Below are 13,967 nucleotides of genomic sequence, written 5' to 3' on the forward strand. Positions count from 1 at the left end.
GTACTGCAGCCACAGTATGCCAGTGATGGAAGAGGTATTCTTCGATGTAATGTTTCTCTGTCTGAACACCATCCACTCCTTTGATTGTTGTGATTATCTCTCTGCCGAGGTGTGATAATGGGCAGTTGGAAAGATTATCTGTAATCACCAGGCATTGTTCTCTGACTATATATGCTGTGCCTTTATGGAACCCTACACTCACCTGACGAAGGAGCAAAGCTCCGAAAACTTGTGATTTCAAATAAAGCTGTTGGACTATAACCTGGTGTTGTACGACTCCTTACATTTGTCCACCCCAGTCCATCACTGGCATCTCCACATCATGGCTACTAAATCAGTACATGGCTCTTAAATGTTTCCATTCATCTATCCTTTCATTAATTACTTACACTGTGTTTCTATGTTAGGATTTCTTGTTCAGAAAAATCTTGGTTGTTCTTAAAGTGGAAAGTCAATCACTCCCATGCTTGGGGGGGGGGGGGGGGGGGGAGAAACTACATTCAAGGGCACTTTTTAAAAGAAAAACAACGATGTAGCTTCAAATACACCACCCCAAATACCCTTCCTCATCAGAACATAAGAAATAGGAGCAGGAGTAGGCCCCACGGCCCCTCAAGCCTGCTCCGCCATTCAATAAGATCATGGCTGATCTTTGACCTCAACTCCACTTTTCCGCCCTATCACCATATCCTTTGATTCCCTTACAGTCCTCCTCTTCAATGCAGTACTGAGGAAGTGCTGCATTGTCGGAGGTGCCATCTTTTTGGCAAAATGTTACACCGAGGCCCATCTGCTTGTTCAGGTGTTCATAAGAGATCCTGTGCTTCTATTTAAAGAGGAATACGGAAGTTCTACCCGGTGTCCTGGCCAATGTTTATCCCTCAACCAACACCAGCAAAAAAACAGCAAGATTATCTGGTCATTTATCCCATTGCTATTGGTGGGATCTTGTGCAAATTGGCTGCCACATTTGCCCACCTAACAAGTGACTAAGCTTCAAAGGTAACTCATTAGTGGTGAAGCGCTTTGGGATGTCCTGAGGATGTGAAAGGTGCTATATAAATGCAAGTTCTTTCCCTCTTGAAACAAAGACTCAACAGTCTCCTACTCTAACTCACCTTTTCCCAGTAACTCCAAACTGTAGAACTAACTCCTCACCACTCTCCTTTCCTTACTCCTACATTCTGTGAGCTTCATGATTTACATTCTTCTCCTTGACTCTCTTCAACCTTGGTAGTGCCCTGCACTATGGGTCTCGGCATTTCGCCTAAAATTTCTCAACAATAATAAAACAAATGTATACTTCACTTGTGTAATAAGTAGTCAGGAAACAATGTACTGCAGACGCCACACTTTGGCCCTCTACACAGCTCCACCAACGCACTGACAGAAATTACACTGTTGAAATGCTGCCAGTTCAAATCAGGGGATCCTTTAAAGGAAGAATCAAGTGAGCACAGCAGGGGTTGAGTATCAACCTTGGCTCAGCAGGTAGCACTCTTGCCTCTGAGTCAGAAGGTTGTGAGTTCAAGTCCCACTCCAGAGACTTGGGCACATAATCTATGCTGACGCTTCAATGCAGTACTGAGGGTGTGCTGCACTGTCGGAGGTACCGTCTTTCGGGTGAGATATTAAATCGAGGCCCTGTCTGCCCTCTCAGGTGGATGTAAAAGATCCCATGGCATTATTTCGAAGAGCAGGAGAGTTAATATTTATCCCTCAACCAAGATCACTAAAAAAATAGAATATCTGGTCATTATCACATTGCTGTTTGTAGGAGCTTGCTGTGTGCAAATTGGCTGCCGTGTCTCCTACATTACAACAGTGACTACACTTCAAAAAGTACTTCATTGGTTGTAAATTGGTTGTAAAGCACGTTGGATCGTCCTGAGGTGGTGAAAGGCGCTGTACAAATACAAGTTTTTTCTTTCTTTCATTAAGAAGTAGAAAAGAGACCTCATTATATAATCATGAGTTTAATGACTGCAGCCTAAACATGTCTAACTGCTCTACACACATTCAACTTTATCTAATCGGGAACAACATAGCCTTGCTGCACAAGGAGAAGTTCACAAGTCAAAGTGCTGTCACTAGGATTTCAGCAAGGTGGGACTGTGACATTTTTGTATTATGTCCAGTTTGGCAGTGAAAAAAACTCCCAGCAAGACAGCCTCAAAATTTGTTTCCAAGATCTTTTAGGAACAAGAAAAGGGCATTCAGCCCAAAAAGCCCATCCCTTGTTCACATCAATCCCACCAACCTGCCTTCCCACCATAGAATCATAGAAAGGTTACAGCACAGAAGGAGGCCATTCGGCCCATCGAGTCCGCGCCGGCTCTATGCAACAGCAATCCAGCTAGTCCCACTCCCCGCCCTTTCCCCGTAGCCCTGCAAATTTTTTCGTTTCAAGTACTTATCCAGTTCCCTTTTGAAGGCCATGATTGAATTTGCCTCCACCATCCCCTTGGGCAGTGCATTCCAGATCCCAACCACTCGCTGTGTAAAAAAGCTTTTCCTCATTTCAGCTTTGGTTCTTTTGCCAATCACCTTAAATCTATGTCCTCTGGTTCTTGACCCTTCCAGAACAGTTTCTCTCGACCTACTCTGTCCAAACCCTTCATGATTTTGAACACCTCAAATCTCCTCACAACTGTCTCTGTTCCAAGGAGAACAACCCCAGCTTCTCCAGTCTAGCCGCATAACTGAAGTCCCTCATCCCTGGAATCATTCTAGTAAATCTCTTCTGCACCCTCTCTAAGGCCTTCACATCTTTCCTAAAGTGCGGTGCCCAAAACTGGACACAATATTCCAGTTGTGACCGAACCAGTGTTTTATAAAGGTTCATCATGACTTCCATACTTTTGTACTTTATGCCTAAATATAAAGTCCAGGATCCCGTATGCTTTTTTAAACGCTTTCTCAACCTGCCCTGCCACCTTCAATGATTTGTGCACATATACCCCCAGATCTCTCTGTTTCTGTACCTCTTTTAGAGTTGTGCCCTCTAGTTTATATTGCCTCTCCTCATTCTTCCTACCAAAATGTATCACTTCACATTTTTCTGCGTTAAATTTCATCTGCCACGTGTCCGCCCATTCCACCAGCCTGTCCATATCCTCTTGAAGTCTATCACTATCCTCCTCACTGTTTACTACCCTTCCAAGTTTTGTGTCATCTGCAAATTTTGAAATTGTGCCCTGTACATCCAAGTCCAAGTCATTATTATATATCAAGAAAAGCAGTGCTCCCAGCACCGAGCCATGGGGAACACAACTGTACCCCTCCCTCTAGTCCGAAAAATCAACCGTTGACCACTACTCTCTGTTTCCTGTCACTTAGCCAACTCTGTATCTATGTTGCTACTTCCCCCTTTATTCCATGAGCCTCAATCTTGATGATAAGCCTACCGTGTGGCACTTTATCAAACGCCTTTTGAAAGTCCACATACATCACATCAACTGCATTGCCCTCATCTACCCTTAATCCCTTATAGCTCCAGAAACAAATCTAATGGTCCCAAACCCATTTATATCTCCAGTGCAGTGGGAGAAAGCAAGTGGACGCTATGGAGGTACGTGCACCCCAGAATCCACCTTGGTATGATCGGGGTGTATCCGAAGAGAGCATCTTATTTTACTTGCGATGGCCAAAGTTCCCATTCCTAATCGTTATTCAGTGGCACCTTAATGGAAAGAGCATACGTGGACAGGTTCAGGCTCAGCGATGATGCCTTCCATAGCACAACACCCATACACAGAACAACTAAAATTACAGCTCAGGAGGAGGCAATTTGCCCCTTTGCACCCCCTTGAACACTGGTCACCTGCCTGAGCTGACTGGCCCTCACTAAACAGTACCTCGCCAAGGAATTATCTCATTGAATGGCAGAGCAGGCTCGAGGGGCCGAATGGCCTACTCCTGCTCCTATCTCTTATGGTCTAATTAGCCCTTCAGGGAAGAAGGGAAGAGAACTGAAGAGGTTAAAAAGGAAGAATTTATTTTTTTAAATATGTAACTCAATTTCTGATCCAGTTTTCAGCTAACTATAACACTGCACAGTATTGAAACGGCCCTTATCAAAGTCACAAACAACATCCTATGTGCCTGTGACCGTGGTAAACTATCACTCCTCATCCTTCTCGACCTGTCTGCAGCCTTTGACACAGTTGACCACAACATCTTCCTCCAAAGCCTCTCCTCTGTCGTCCAGCTGAGTGGGCCTGGTTCCATTCATATCTTTCCAGTCGTAGCCAGAGAATCACCTGCAATGGCTTCTCTTCCCGCTGCGTTAGCTCTGGAGTCCCCCAAGGATCTATCCTTGGCCCCCTCCTATTTCTCATCTACATGCTGTCCCTCAGCGATATAATCTGAAAACACGTCAGGTTCCACAGGTACGCTGAAAACACCCAGCTCTACCTCACCACCATGTTCCTCTACCCTTCCACTGTCTCTGATTTGTCACTCTGCTTGTCAGGCATCCAGTACTGGATGATCAAAAGTTTTCTCCAAGTAAATATTGGGAAGGCCGAAGCCGTTGTCTCAGCTTTGAATATACTCAATGTCTCAGCATCCACAGCCCTCTGGGGTAGAGAATTTTACTACTTTAAAGATGCTATATAAATACATTTTGTTGTTGCATAACCAACTCCATCCCTCCGACCACTTATCCGCTCCACCACCATGACCGCCTCCTTCCACCTCCGTAACATTGCCCATCTCCACCCCGCTTCAGCTCATCTGCTGCTGAAACCCTCATCAATGCCTTTGTTACCTCTAGGCTTGACAATGCTCTCTTGGCCGGCCTCCCATCTTCCACCCTCCATGAACTTGAGCTCATCCAAAACTCTGCTGCCCGTATCCTAACTCACACCAAATTCCGTTCACCCATCACCCCTGTGCTTGCTGACCTCCATTGGCTCCCGGTCAGAGAACACCTCGATTTTAAAATTCTCATCCTTGTTTACAAATCCCTTCATGGCCTCACCCCTCCCTATCTCTGTAGCCTCCTTCTCTGATCTCCTCCAATTCTTGCCTCTTGCGCATCCCCAATTTTAATCGCTCCACCATTGGCGGCCGTGCCTTCAGCTGCCTAGGCTCTACGCCCAGGAATTCCTTCCTAAACCTCTCCATCTCTTTCTCCTCCTTTAAGATGCTCTTTAAAAAACTTCCTCTTTGACCAATCTTTTGGTCACCTGGCCTAAAATCTCCTTATGTGACTCGTTGTCAAATTTTGTTTGATAACGCTCCTGTGAAGCATCTTGGGATGCTTTAAGAACATAAGAAATAGGAGCAGGAGTAGGCCATATGGCCCCTCAAGCCTGCATCGCCATTCAATCAGATCATGGCTGATCTTCGTACTCTACTCAACTCCACTTTCCCACCTGATCCCCCATATCCCTTGATTCCCCAAGAGTCCAAATATCTATCTATCTCAGCCTTGAATATACTCAACAACTCAGTATCCACAGCCCTCTGGGATAGGGAATTTTACTACTTTAAAGATGTTACATAAATGTAAGTTGTTGTTGTTGCATAACGATGCAGAGATTGTGGGTAAGGAGGAGGAGAAGTGTGAAATATTGGATGGGATAAACATAGTGAGAGAGAAAGTATTAAGGGGTTCAGCATCTTTGAAAGTGGATAAAACCCGGATGAAATGTATCCCAGCCTGTTAAGAGAAGCAAGGGAGGAAATAGCGGAGGCTCTGAACATCATTTTCCAATCCTCCCTGGCTACAAGTGTGGTGCTGGAGGATTGGAGGACTGCTAACGTTGTACCATTGTTTAAAAAGGGAGGAATAGATAGACTGAGTAATTATAGGCCAGTCAGTCTAATCTTGGTGGTGGGCAAATTATTGGAATCAATTCTGAGGGATAGCATAAATCGACATTTAGAAAGGCATGGGTTAATCAAGGACAGTCAGCATGGATTTGTTAAGGGAAGGTCGTGTCTGACTAACTTGATCGAATTTTTTGAGGAGGTAACAAGGAGGGTCGATGAGGGTAACGCATTTTAGCAAGGCTTTTGACAAGGTCCCACATGGCAAACTGGTCAAAAAAGTAAAAGCCCATGGGATCCAAGGGAAAGTGGCTAGTTGGATCCAAAATTGGCTCAGTGGCAGGAAGCAAAGCATAATAGTTGACGGGTGTTTTTGTGACTGGAAGGCGGTTTCCAGTGGGGTTCCGCAAGGCTCAGTACTAGGTCCCTTGATTTTTGTGGTACATATTAATGATTTGGACTTGAATGTGGGGGGGCTTGATCAAGAAGTTTGCAGATGATACAAAAATTGGCCGTGTGGTTGATAGTATGGAGGAAAGCTGTTGACTGCAGGAAGATATCAATGGGCTGGTCAGGTGGGCAGAAAAGTGGCAAATGGAATTCAGTCCAGAGAAGTGTGAGGTAATGCATTTGGGGAGGGCAAACAAGGCAAGGAAGCATACAATAAATGGGAGGATACCGAGAGATGTAGAGGAACAAAGGGACCTTGGAGTGCATGTCCACAGATCCCTGAAGGTAGCAGGACAGGTAGATAAGGTGGTTAAAAAAGGCATACGGGATACTTTCCTTTATTAGCCAGGGCGTAGAATATAAGAGCAGGGAGGTTATGCTAGAACTTCATAAAACATTGATTAGGCCACAGCTTGAGTAGAGCGTACAGTTCTAGTCACCACATTACAGGAAAGATGTGATTGCACTAGAGACGGTACAGAGGAGATTTACGAGAATGTTGCCTGGGCTGGAGAATTTTAGCTATGAGAAAAGATTGTATAGGCTGGGATTGTTTTCTTTGGATCAAAGGAGGCTGAGGGAAGATTTAATTGAGGTGTATAAAATTATGACTGGACTAGATAGAGTGGATAGGGAGGACCTATTTCCCTCAGCAGAGGGGTCAGTGACCAGGGGGCGTAGATTTAAAGTAATTGGTAGAAGGATTAGAGGGGAGCTGAGGAAAAATGTTTTCACCCAGAGGGTGGTGGGGGTCTGGAACTTACTACCAGAAAGGGTGGTAGAGGCAGAAATCCTCAACTCATTTAAAAAGTACTTCGATGTGTACTTGAAGTGCCGAAACCTACAGGGCTACAGACCAAGTGCTGGAAAGCGGGGTTAAGCTGGATTGCTCTTTTTCGGCCAGAAAGGACACAATGGGCTGAATGGCTGCCTTCTGTGTTGTAACTTTCTATGATAACTGAAAGAACTCCATTTTTAAAACAAAGCACTCATTTAAAAAATTATAGTGCATTACAATCACAAGGTCAGAAAATGAATACAGCTGAGAAAGGCCATTCAGCCCATCTGAAGCTCACCCGTCAGAAGGGAAACCCTAGTACCCATCATAGCATTTCTCATTTCCCATCTGGTTCTTTTGCCAATTATGTTAAATCTGTGTTGCTGACCCTCCTGCCACTGGAAAGAGTTTCTCTTTATTTACTCTAGCAAAATCCTTCATAATTCTGAACACCTCTATTAAATCTCCTCTTAACCTTCTCTGCTCTGAAGAGAAGAATCCCATCTTCTCCAGTCTCGCCACATACCTGAAGTCCCTCATCCCTGGGGTCAATTTGGTAAATCTCCTCTGCACCCCTCTACAAGGATTATAAAAGTACTTCTGAAAATTAGCAGAAAATACACAGATCAGTCAGCAACTGACTAACTTCAAATGGGACCCTTCAAAATAAAAGTAACTACTCAAAACTATGAAAGTAGGAAAGAGGACACAACTTCAAACTGACGAAAGGCGATTTCAACAGCAACCTGCATTTATATAGCGCCTTTAACGTAGCAAAACATCCCAATGATCAATGTCAGGAAGGTTTTCCTCACACAAAGTGATCAACCAGGACTTCCAGGTAGGGCAAAGGAGGCAAAAACTTGGGATTGTTTAACAGTTGGATGCTGTAGGTTTTTTCTAGATGATAAGAACATAAGAAATAGGAGCAGGAGTAGGCCAATCGGCCCCTCGAGCCTGCTCCGCCATTCAATAACATCATGGCTGATCTGGTCCTAACCTCAAATCTAAAATCATGTCCAATTTCCTGCCCGCTCCCCGTAACCCCTAATTCCCTTTACTTCTAGGAAACTGTCTATTTCTGTTTTAAATTTATTTAATGATGTAGCTTCCACAGCTTCCTGGGGCAGCAAATTCCACAGACCTACTACCCTCTGAGTGAAGAAGTTTCTCCTCATCTCAGTTTTGAAAGAGCAGCCCCTTATTCTAAGATTATGCCCCCTCGTTCTAGTTTCACCCATCCTTGGGAACATCCTTACCGCATCCACCCGATCAAGCCCCTTCACAATCTTATATGTTTCAATAAGATCGCCTCTCATTCTTCTGAACTCCAATGAGTAGAGTCCCAATCTACTCAACCTCTCCTCATATGTCCACCCCCTCATCCCCGGGATTAACCGAGTGAACCTTCTTTGTACTGCCTCGAGAGCAAGTATGTCTTTTCTTAAGTATGGACACCAAAACTGTATGCAGTATTCCAGGTGCGGTCTCACTAATACCTTATATAACTGCAGCAATACCTCCCTGTTTTTATATTCTATCCCCCTAGCAATAAAAGCCAACATTCCGTTGGCCTTCTTGATCACCTGCTGCACCTGCATACTAACCTTTTGATTTTCTTGCACTAGGACCCCCAGATCCCTTTGTACTGCAGTACTTTCCAGTTTCTCGCCATTGAGATAATAACTTGCTCTCCGATTTTTCCTGCCAAAGTGCATAACCTCACATTTTCCAATATTGTATTGCATCTGCCAAATCTCCGCCCACTCACCCAGCCTGTCTATATCCCCTTGTAGGTTTTCTATGTCCTCCTCACTCTCTACTTTCCCTCCCATCTTTGTATCATCTGCAAACTTTGATATGTTACACTCGGTCCCCTCCTCCAAATCGTTAATATAGATTGTAAAGAGTTGGGGACCCAGCACCGACCCCTGCAGAACACCACTGGCTACTGGTTGCCAGTCCGAGAATGTACCATTTATCCCAACTCTCTGCTTCCTGTTAGATAACCAATCCTCCACCCATGCCAGAATATTACCCCCAATCCAGTGATTCTTTATCTTGAGCAATAATCTTTTATGTGGCACCTTGTCGAATGCCTTCTGGAAGTCTAAATACACTACATCCACTGGTTCCCCTTTATCCACTCTGTACGTTATATCCTCAAAGAACTCAAGCAAATTTGTCAGACATGACTTCCCCTTCATAAAGCCATGCTGACTTTGTCCTATTAAATTATGTTTATCCAAATGTTCTGCTACTGTCTCCTTAATAATAGACTCCAAAATTTTACCCACCACAGATGTTAGGCTAACTGGTCTATAATTTCCAGCCTTCTGCCTAATACCCTTTTTAAATAACGGTGTTACATTAGCAGTTTTCCAATCTACCGGGACCTTTGCCGAGTCCAGAGAATTTTGGAAAATTATTACCAAAGCATCCACAATCCCTACTGCCACTTCCCTCAAGACCCTAGGATGTAAGCCATCAGGTCCAGGGGATTTATCCGCCTTGAGTCCCATTAATTTACTGAGTACCAATTCCTTAGTGATTTTAATCGTATTTAGCTCCTCCCCCCCCGTAGAGCCCCCCGTTTGTCCAGTGTTGGGATATTCTTAGTGTCCTCTACCGTAAAGACTGAAACAAAATATTTGTTCAGCATTTTTGCCATCTCCATGTTTCCCACCATTAATTTCCCGGTCTCATCCTCTAAGGGACCTACGTTTGCCTTAGCCACCCTTTTTCTTTTTATATAACTGTAGAAACTCTTGCTATCTGTTTTTATACTTTTTGCTAATTTATTTTCATAATCTATCTTCCCTTTCTTAATCAATCCTTTCGTTACTTTTTGCTGTCTTTTGAAGACTTCCCAATCTTCTATCCTCCCACTAAGTTTGGCTACCTTATATGTCCTTGTTTTTAGTCGGATACTATCCTTAATTTCTTTACTTAGCCACGGATGGCTGTCATTTCTTTTACACCCTTTTTTCTTCAGTGGAATATATATTTTTTGAAAGTTGTAGAATAACTCCTTAAATGAACACCACTGTTCTATCCTTCTCACTGTTTACTATACTTGGAAGTGTAGTAAACAGTCAGGAGGATATTAATAGACTTCAAGAGCACAGAGACAGGCTGGTGGAATGAGCAAACACATAGCTGATGAAATCTAATGCAGAGAAATATGAAGTGATACATTTTGGCAGGAAGAATGAGAAGAGGCAATATAAACTAAAGGGTACAATTCTAAAGGAGGTGCAGGAACAGAGAGAACTTTGTAGGTGGCAGGACAGGTTGAGAAAGTGGTTTTAAAAAATACAGGATCCTGGGCTTTATAAATAGAGGCATAGAGTACAAAATGAAGGAAGTTATGTTGAACCTCTATAAAACACAAGTTCAGCCACAACTAGAGTATTGTGTTCAATTCTGGGCTCCACACTTTAGGAATAATGTGAAGGCCGTGCAGAAAAGATTTACCAGAATGGTTCCAGGGATGAAGGACTTCAATTGCGTGGATAGACTGGAGAAGCTGAGGTTGTTCTCCTTAGAGCAGAGAAGGTTAAGGGGAGATTTGATAGAAGTGTTTAAAATCATGAAGGGTTATTATAAAGTAAATAAAGAGAAACTGTTCCCATTGGCAGAAGAGTCGTGGACCAGAGGACACAGATTTAAGGTGATTGGCAAAAGTACTAAAGGCGACGTGAGGAAAAACTTTTTTTTACGCAGCGATAGTAATGATCTGGAATGCGCTGCCTGACAGGGTGGTGGAAGCAGATTCAATCGTGGCTTTCAAAAAGGAATTGGATAAATATTTGAAGAGAAAAAAAATTGCAAGGTTACAGGGAAAGAGCAGGGGAACAGGACTAACTGGATTGCTCTTACAAAGAGCCAGCACAGGCTCGATGGGCCGAATGGCCTCCTTCTGTGCTGTAACCATTCTATGATAGAACACACTCAAAATGTGTCTTTCTCCTTCAGACAGTGGTGCATCTGTACAAATGCTTCAAACGTGCTCTACTTTAGATATCCAGCAGTCAGGGTTCTCCTTTGGAATCTATACAAATAAAAAAACTCACTCACTCACTCCCGTTTCACGTAAAAGCAAAACCCATCCAGAGGAGCCTTGTGCACAGTGTGAGAACGATGACACAGCACCTTTAACGACTGCATGCCACAGAATCGGCAGGAAGAGAAAGTCCAGAGTATGTTAAAGTACATAGAATGTGAACTAAATTCCAAGTATGAAAACTGAAATGCTGAACTCATTGCACTCCCACCCCGGCCGACCTTTCTGCTGAATGACACTCACTCTCTCTGCTATTTACTCTCTCCCTCCGCTCTGCTGATTAGTGGAATGCGGAAGCGCGTGCGACGTTGATTGACAGCACGACGTCCAGGGGCCACGTTCCATCGCCTCGCGTCGCGACGCAAGCGGCAGCTCGGTGATGGGCAATGGGAAAATGCACGTTCCCTGATCCTTGCTGTGCAATGGGAGGGAGCAGTGCAGAAAGTTTGTTTTTACTGATTCTCATGCGTGTTTATATGCATTTATGCACCTATGAGTATATGCATATATAATTAATAATGTGTGGATATTTGTATATATGAAAGCAAAGTTAAACACTGGCAAAACAGTAGTGTTGGAAAATGTGAGGGAGCAGTGGAGCAAGTTTTCTATTGACTCTCATGCGCCTTTGAAGACAAGTATCCGCCTATCATGGGGTTGCCAACTCACCAGGATTGCCCTGGAGTCTCCAAGAGTTAAAAACTAATCTCCAGGACAGTGTTGGGAGCAACCCAGGAGAAAAATTATAGGGGCATTAAAAAAATATTCTTGTTTACACTTTTGTTTACTGGTTATGAAAACATTGGACAGGGGAAAAAGGCTGTTTGACAATCAAAAATCATCCAATCGGGTTATATTCACTTTCCAATTAGTCGTGGGAAGACGATGAGCGCGAGGTTGGACATGTTGAGTGACCAATGGCAGGAGTCATAGAGTCATAGAGTTATACAGCACGGATAGAGGCCCTTCGGCCCATCGTGTCCGCGCCGGCCATCAGCCCTGTCTACTCTAATCCCATATTCCAGCATTTGGTCCGTAGCCTTGTATGCTATGGCATTTCAAGTGCTCATCCAAATGCTTCTTGAATGTTGTGAGGGTTCCTGCCTCCACAACCCTTTCAGACAGTGAGTTCCAGACTCCAACCACCCTCTGGGTGAAAAAGTTCTTTCTCAAATCCCCTCTAAACCTCCCGCCTTTTACCTTGAATCTATGTCCCCTTGTTATAGAACCCTCAACGAAGGGAAAAAGCTCCTTAGTATCCATCCTATCTGTGCCCCTCATAATTTTGTACACCTCAATCATGTCCCCCCTCAGCCTCCTCTGCTCCAAGGAAAACAAACCCAATCTTCCCAGTCTCTCTTCATAGCTGAAGCGCTCCAGCCCTGGTAACATCCTGGTGAATCTCCTCTGCACCCTCTCCAAAGCGATCACATCCTTCCTGTAGTGTGGCGACCAGAACTGCACACAATACTCCAGCTGTGGCCTAACCAGTGTTTTATACAGCTCCATCATAACCTCCTTGCTCTTATATTCTATGCCTCGGCTAATAAAGACAAGTATCCCATATGCCTTCTTTACCACCTTATCTACCTGTTCCGCCGCCTTCAGGGATCTGTGAACTTGCACACCAAGATCCCTCTGGCCCTCTGTCTTGCCTAGGGTCCTCCCATTCATTGTGTATTCCCTTGCCTTGTTAGTCCCTCCAAAGTGCATCACCTCACACTTTTCCGGGTTAAATTCCATTTGCCACTGTTCCGCCCATCTGACCAACCCATCTATATCGTCCTGCAGACTGAGGCTATCCTCCTCGCTATTTACCACCCTACCAATCTTTGTATCATCAGCGAACTTACTGATCATACCTTTTACATTCATATCCAAGTCATTAATGTAGACCACAAACAGCAAGGGACCCAGCACCGATCCCTGTGGTACCCCACTGGCCACAGGCTTCCAGTCACAAAAACAACCTTCGACCATCACCCTCTGCCTTCTGCCACTAAGCCAGTTTTGTATCCAAAGTGCCAAGGCACCCTGGATTCCATGGGCTCGTACCTTCTTGACCAGTCTCCTGTGGGGGACTTTATCGAAGGCCTTACTGAAATCCATGTATACCACATCCACTGCGTTACCCTCATCCACACGCCTAGTCACCCCCTCAAAAAATTCAATCAAATTAGTCAGACATGATCTTCCCTTGACAAAGCCATGTTGACTATCCCTCATTAATCCTTGCTTCTCCAAGTGGAGACTAATTTTGTCCTTCAGAATTTTTTCCAATAATTTTCCTACCACTGATGTTAGGCTCACTGGCCTGTAGTTCCCCGGTTTTTCCCTACTCCCCTTCTTGAATAATGGTACTACATTAGCGGTTCTCCAGTCCTCTGGCACATCCCCTGTGGCCAGAGAGGTTCTGAATATATGTGTCAGAGCCCCCGCAATCTCCTCCTTTGCCTCACACAGTAGCCTGGGATACATTTCGTCCGGGCCCGGAGTGTGGGGGCAGGGTGATTGGAGGCAGGAGGTCATGTGATGACACTTCCAGGAATATGTCCAACCAGAGTTGGCACCCCTAATATATAAGTATATGCATATATAATTAATAAGTTCAAACCACATCTTGGACATTGCTGGACTCCCTCGTTACTGCCTTGCAGCCTCAGCCCAAGTTTGAACCTACAGCCCTCTGACACAAAGGGAAGTGCAGTATGAACTGAGCCATGCTGACACTACATTAACAAAGCAGTCCACTTGATCAGTGACCCTGCCACTGGACTCAGTATCCACCCCCTCCACCTTCAGCACGCTGTGGCTGCAGTATGTACTACCTACAGGATGCACTGCAGCAGCTCGTTAAGCTCACATTGGCTGCCAACCCCTTTCCCTGTTACCTCC

The 13,967-nt window shown here is 44.5% G+C and overlaps 1 protein-coding gene across 2 annotated transcripts in view; it reads right to left on the reverse strand.

The window, feature by feature from the left end:
• Positions 1-11,398, reverse strand: part of adissp (adipose secreted signaling protein) — a 157,867-nt gene extending 146,469 nt beyond the window's left edge. The window contains exon 1 of one of the 2 annotated variants that reach the window (XM_067980714.1): positions 11,316-11,398. The gene's annotated coding sequence lies outside the window, so the exon portion shown is untranslated. Of the gene's footprint in view, positions 1-11,086; positions 11,106-11,315 lie in introns of those variants that run through there. The other variant, XM_067980725.1, reaches the window with a different exon arrangement.
• Positions 11,399-13,967: the final 2,569 nt, after the last annotated feature.

Source organism: Heptranchias perlo, chromosome 1, assembly GCF_035084215.1.
Source record: "Heptranchias perlo isolate sHepPer1 chromosome 1, sHepPer1.hap1, whole genome shotgun sequence".
NCBI classification, from domain to species: Eukaryota; Metazoa; Chordata; class Chondrichthyes; order Hexanchiformes; family Hexanchidae; genus Heptranchias; species Heptranchias perlo.